Below are 6,523 nucleotides of genomic sequence, written 5' to 3'. Positions count from 1 at the left end.
CTCATGCCCCTCTCATTGATTCAACGCCAGTGTCAAGGCAGATGGATATGTCGGATTTTGCAATGGTGGACGCCGACGTTGAATCAATTAGAGGGGCACGAAGCCCACCCTAGATGTGCTATTCCTCGACTCTCCTTTAGATCATGTTTTCTTCTCACTCAGCTGGCCCAATTTCAAAAAAAGGTTTGGCAGTGGTTGCCATCCCTCACTGCATCTACTTGGTGATTTTAAAACTCGATCTAAAATGGGAGCCCTCGTCTAGCACCTCCGTCCGGTGTTGCTCGGGTATTGCATAAATTTATGCCATTGGCGCAAATCCCCCAACGAATGCCTACGCTTGGACCCTCTCTTAGATCGCCTTCTTCGATCACTTGACCGACGTAATTACGGAAGAGACTTGGCAGCGGTTGCCATTCTACATAGCGTCTGTTCTGCAATTTCAAAGTTGATCTAATGGTGAGCCCTTGTCTCTAGCCATGAGGTGGTTGCTTGGCGCTCTAGCATAATTTTTTGTGAGCCTATCATAGCTATAATGGGAGAGGTGGTTGCCGCGAGCCTCTCCTATGCCCCCCTCATTGATTCAACACCGCTGTCAGGGCGAATGGATATGTCAGATTTTGAAATGGTGGACGCCGACATTGAATCAATTAGAGGGGCATGAAGCCCACCCTCGAGGGTGCTATTCCTGGACTCTCCTTTGGATCATGTTTTCTAGTCACTCAGCTAGCACAATTTTAGAAAAAGGTTTGGCAGGGGTTGCCAGCCCTCACTAAGTCTTCTTGGTGATTTTAAAACTCGATCTAAAATAGGAGCCCTCGTCTAGCACCTCTGTTCGGTGTTACTCGGGTATTGCAGAAATTTATGCCATCGGCGCGAATCCCCCAATGAAAGCCTACACTTGGACCCTCTCTTAGATCGCCTTCTTCGATCACTCGACCAACGCAATTACGAAAGAGACTTGGCAGCGGTTGCCATTCTACACCATGTCTGTTCTGCGATTTCAAAGTTGATCTAATGGCGAGCCCTTGTCTCTAGCCATGAGGTGGGTGCTTGGCGCTCTAGCAAAATTTTTTGCGAGCCTATCGCGGCTACAATGGGAGAGGTGGTTGCCGTGAGCCTCTCCCATGGCCCCCTCATTGATTCAACGTCGCTGTTCGAGTAGATGGATATGTCAGATTTTGAAATGGTGGACGCCAATGTTGAATCAATTAGAGGGGCATGAAGCCCACCCTCGAGGGTGCTATTCCTAGAATCTCCTTTGGATCATGTTTTCTAGTCACTCAGCTGGCGCAATTTCTGAAAAAGGTTTGGCAGCGGTTGCCAGCCCTCACCGCGTCTTCTTGGTGATTTTAAAACTCGATCTAAAATGGGAGCCCTCGTCTAGCACCTCCATCCGGTGTTTCTCGGGTATTGCATAAATTTTTGCCATCAGCACGTATCCCCCAACGAATGCCTACACTTGGACCCTCTCTTAGATCGCCTTCTTCGATCACTCGACTGACGCAATTACGGAAGAGACTTGGCAGCGGTTGCCATTCTACACCGCGTCTGCTCTGCGATTTCGAAGTTGATCTAATGGCGAGCCCTTGTCTCTAGCCATGAGGTGGGTGCTTGGCACTCTAGAAAAAAAATTTGCGTGCCTATCGTGGCTACAATGGGGGAGGTGGTTTCCGCGAGCCTCTCCCGTGCCCCCCTCATTGATTCAACGTCGCTGTCATGGCGGATGGATATGTCAGATTTTGAAATGGTGGACATTGACGTTTAATCAATTAGAGGGGTGTGAAGCCCACCCTCGAGGGTGCTATTCCTGGACTCTCCTTTGGATCATGTTTTCTAGTCACTCAGCTAGCATAATTTTGGAAAAAGGTTTGGCAGTGTTTGCCAGCCCTCACCGCCTCTACTTGGTGACTTTGAAACTCGATCTAAAATGGGAGCCCTCCTCTAGCAACTCCGTCCGGTGTTGCTCGGGTATTGCATAAATTTATGCCATTGGCGCGAATCCCCCAACGAATGCCTATGCTTGGACCCTCTCTTAGATCACCTTCTTCAATCACTCAACTGATGCAATTACGGAAGAGACTTGTCAGCGGTTGCCATTCTACACCGTGTCTGTTCTGCGATTTCGAAGTTGATCTAATGGCAAGCCCTTTTCTATAGCCCTGAGGTGGTTGCTTGGCACTCTAGCAAAAATTTTTGCGTGCCTATCGCGGCTGCAATGGGGGAGGTGGTTGCCATGAGCCTCTCCCGTGCCCCCCTCATTGATTCAACGCCACTTTGATGGTGGATGGATATGTCAGATTTTGAAATGGTGGACGCCGACGTTGAATCAATTAGAGGGGCGTGAAGCCCACCCTCGAGGGTGCTATTCCTGGACTCTCCTTTGGATCATGTTTTCTAGTCACTCAGCTGGCGCAATTTTGGAAAAAGGTTTGGCAGTAGTTGCCAGCCCTCACCACGTCTTCTTGGTGATTTTAAAACTTGATCTAAAATGGGAGCCCTCGTCTAGCGGCTCTATGCCAACTCGATCGGCACAACATTGGGAAATGGTTCGACAGCGGTTGTCGTTCCAATGTGTCATCGGGGGATGCCTTGGAAAGTGGCCTTTCAAGGGCGAGCTCACATCTAGCACTTGGATTGTGCGTCGTATCACAAGTGAATGGGGAGATCTCTCTGTGAACAGCGGCATGGTGATTGCAAGAGAAAATTGACTTAGTCAAAGCATTGACCTCGGGCCATTGTGACAGACTTGCAATTTCTCTTTAATTGCAACCTATGTTGGCGCAGTAGCAGAGTATTAATGTAAGATGTTCCTTGTTCTTGAGAGTTTCAGGAGATGACCTTCGGAACTTTTGGATTGGGCCCCTTCAAGGTGAAATTCATCCAGCTGATCGGATGAAGCTTGATGTGCTTGTATCCATTCCGAGATGGTAATGATGGTCATTAATCTGTGGTGGTGAGTATTATCCCATTCGGTAATCGCAATGGCAGAGCTGGTGGGAAGTACTTGTCGCTTTGTTTTGTGGGATATACCCTATATGTAGGTGTCTGCACAGCTTGCAACACACTGCACATTTGATGTTCGATTCTAAGATGCGCTTGTTGCTGAGTGTGTATGGAGTTGTATCTTTTAGCCAAGGGCTCCGTCTCATTGGCACGTTCTATCATTGCATTTTTATCCTGCCCAGACGGCAAGAAGGAAAGAGATGGTTGCACGGGTGCATTGCTCGACATCCCTAATTTCATCAAGGGTCCACTCTCCACCCTAAGTTTTTGCCGATCGGTAGAGCCTTGCGATTGAGAGGGGGGCCGGCTAGTGCATTCTCGGTGCGTGCTCGCCTCTTCACTGTCTCATCATACAGAAGTGCATGGCACTGTCGTGACAGCCTTTGTGGTTTGGGCCAGTAGAAGCATAGAGTATTACCGATAATTTTTGTTTGGATGCGGAAAATCTCCATGCCCTGTCCTGCCCTGTGCGATCCGAACGGCTGCAGCTCGTGGGTTCTGCAGGAGATACTCTTCTTCAGCTCCCCCCTAAAGAGAGCGTTCGGTGTTTGCATTGTGTGGACAAAATCCCAAGGCGTTTCATCTCTCTCTTCAGATGCAAAATTTTGGGAGGGCTTGTCGAAGTATGGCCATTTGTACGAGGTGCACCAAAAAGCATGTAGGGGGCATATGCCTGGGAAATGGATGTCTCTGAGTCATATGCTTGTCTCAAAGATTAAGCCATGCATGTCTAAGTATGAACTATTTTAGATTGTGAAACTGCGAATGGCTCATTAAATCAGTTATAGTTTCTTTGATGGTACTTTGCTACTCACATAACCATAGTAATTCTAGAGCTAATACGTGCACCAAATCTTGACTCTCGAAAGGGATGCATTTATTAGATAAAAGGCCGGTGAGGGCTCACCCGCTATTTCGGTGATTCATGATAACTCGACGGATCGCATGGCCTTTGTGTTGGCGACGCTTCATTCAAATTTCTGCCCTATCAACTTTTGATGGTAGGATAGAGGCCTACCATGGTGGTGACGGGTGATGGAGAATTAGGGTTCGATTCTGGAGAGGGAGCCTGAGAAACGACTACCACATCCAAGGAAGGCAGCAGGCGCGCAAATTACCCAATCCTGACACGGGGAGCTAGTGACAATAAATAACAATACTAGGACTATGGCCTCCTAGGCCATGGAAGTTTGAGGCAATAATAGGTCTGTGATGCCCTTAGATGTTCTGGGCCAGATGCATACTAGACTGATGCAACCAACAAGTTTCTCTCCCTGGCCCGAAAGGTTTGGGAAATCTTGCCAAATTGCATCGTGATGGGGATAGACCATTGCAATTATTGATCTTCAATGAGGAATTCCTAGTAAGCGTGAGTCATCAGCTCGCGTTGACTACATCCCTGCCCTTTGTACACATCGCCCATCGCTCCTACCGATTGAATGATCCGGTGAAGTGTTCGTATCGCGGCGACGATGGCGGTTCCTGTCGGCGACGTCGCGAGAAGTTCACTGAACCTTATCATTTAGAGGAAGGAGAAGTCGTAACAAGGTTACCGTAGGTGAACCTGCGGTAGGATCATTGTCAGTTCAAGACCCTGAATCATGTAGGGGATGGAGCTGGCCTCCTCCCCGCCCCTAAAATCTCGATGACATGCGAACACTCGGCCCTGCAGTGATGTGTTGGACAGCCAAGCTACGGGTCTAGCACCATCGAGGTCAAGGGTCACATCGAATGCCCGTGATCAAAAGCATGGATTCCTCGCGGGGTGAAGAAGAGACTTGGATGCAATCTGGATTAGGATAGGTGCCTTCAAACGACGTCCGTGTCGGAGTGAGTGGTCTCTGCTCAGTTACAGTTCAGAGGGGGTCCGAGCCTCGTCCCCCGTTGAGATTTCACGGTCCGATCGTGTGTGCGACATTGTGCTAGGGATCCATTGTTTTGACAGCGGCAAGTCAGGACTACCGCAACCCCCCGTTGCCTTGCCCAGGTGTGTTGACTCATCGCTTGGAGCGTTCTTTGTTTAGGATGGGTGCACTCGCATGATTTGTGGGGCAGGGGCCCCGTCCGCTGACACGGCTCTCCCATGCGTCGCCTCCCACCTTTGCGAGGGGATGGGGCAGGGACACACCACAGCCTTCCTCGTCGCACCTATTGGGTTCTCGGGGTTCGGGATGTGTCAACACCCAACAACACACGGGTGCATTGCGCACCTTAGAAATCCAAAGAATGAAGTGCGAGCCAGCGCCTTGCGCGCTTGGGTCGCCGAAAGGCAAAAACAAAACAAAATCATGACTCTCGGCAACGGATATCTCGGCTCTTTCCACGATGAAGAATGTAGCAAAATGCGATACTTAGTGTGAATTGCAGAATCTCATGAATCATCAAGTCTTTGAATGCAAGTTGTGCCCGCGGCATCAGCCAAGGGCACGTCTACTTGGGCATCACACTACAAAATTTTGCCCTCCCCGGCGAGGAGCAGAAATGGCCATCCGTGTCCACAAGTGGTGCGCGGTCGGCTAAAATGAGCACAAGGTTCATCGATCCATCGCGACGAGCAGTGGCTCGCAAAGGCCGATGTTGGTTTGCGTCGATCGAACGATTCCTCGCAGTGCGGGCATTGCTGAATCTCTACCGCATCCCCAAGTCAGGCGTGAGTACCCACTGAGTTTAAGCATATCAATAAGCAGAGGAAAAGAAACTTACCAAGATCCCCCTAGTAACGGCGAGCAAATCGGGAAGAGCCCAGCATGAAAATCGACGGCCACGCCTGTCGAATTGTAGTCTATAGAAGCATCCTCAGCGACGGATTAGGCCCAAGTCCCCTGGAAGGGGGCGCCGGAGAGGGTGAGAGCCACGTTGGGCCCAGACCCTGTCGCACCACAAGGCGCTGTCGGCGAGTCGGGTTGTTTGGGAATGTAGCCCTAATCAGGTGGTAAATTCTGTCCAAGGCTAAATACGGGCGAGAGATCTATAGCGAACAAGTACCGCAAGGGAAAGATGAAAAGGACTTTGAAAAGAGAGTTAAAGAGTGCTTGAAATTGCCAGGAGGAAAGTGAATGGAGGCCGACAATGTGCCCCGGTCGGATGCAAAATAGTGTGAGCTGGTCAGCTACTCAGTTTGGGGGACGTGCAAGCGCAGGCTGTCGCGGTGGCACAAGCGCGACCTTCTGGTTGCGCAAATACTTCCGTCACGGCGGTCAAGGAGCGAAGCACGCGCCTTTACGGTGGGCTCTCAGGCACCTGTGCGCTCGTGGCGCTGGCCAGCGGGCTTTCCATCCAACTCATCTTGAAACACAGACCAAGGAGTCTAACATGTGTGTGAGTTGGCGGGTTGGGAAAAAACATGAGGCGCAAGGAAGCTGACTGGCGAGATCCCCTCTCAGGGGGTGCACCGCCAACCGACCGTGATCTTCTGTGAAGGGTTCGAGTGCAAGCACACCTGTTGGGACCTGAAAGATGGTGAACTATGCCTGAGCAAGGCGAAGCTAGAGGAAACTCTGGTGGAGGCCTGCAGCGATAC

The 6,523-nt window shown here is 50.4% G+C and overlaps 2 non-coding genes and 1 pseudogene across 2 annotated transcripts in view; all 3 read left to right on the top strand.

Annotated features, from left to right (window-relative positions):
- Positions 1-3,688: 3,688 nt before the first annotated feature.
- LOC149548521 (18S ribosomal RNA) lies at positions 3,689-4,584 on the top strand (annotated as a pseudogene; the record flags this gene model as incomplete).
- Positions 4,585-5,293: 709 nt separating this feature from the next.
- LOC149548520 (5.8S ribosomal RNA) lies at positions 5,294-5,447 on the top strand. The gene has a single exon (XR_016354944.1). It is a non-coding gene; the product is annotated as a 5.8S ribosomal RNA (ribosomal RNA).
- Positions 5,448-5,637: 190 nt separating this feature from the next.
- The window catches only part of LOC149548519 (25S ribosomal RNA), a 3,377-nt gene continuing 2,491 nt past the window's right edge, over positions 5,638-6,523 (top strand). The window contains exon 1 of the ribosomal RNA XR_016354907.1: positions 5,638-6,523. This exon is cut by the window's right edge and continues 2,491 nt beyond it. This is a non-coding gene — a ribosomal RNA (25S ribosomal RNA).

The sequence above is a fragment of the Cupressus sempervirens genome, chromosome 7, assembly GCF_028749045.1.
Source record: "Cupressus sempervirens isolate cs-2001-9-10 chromosome 7, ASM2874904v1, whole genome shotgun sequence".
NCBI lineage: Eukaryota > Viridiplantae > Streptophyta > Pinopsida > Cupressales > Cupressaceae > Cupressus > Cupressus sempervirens.
This window is presented reverse-complemented; position numbering and strand designations above follow the sequence as displayed.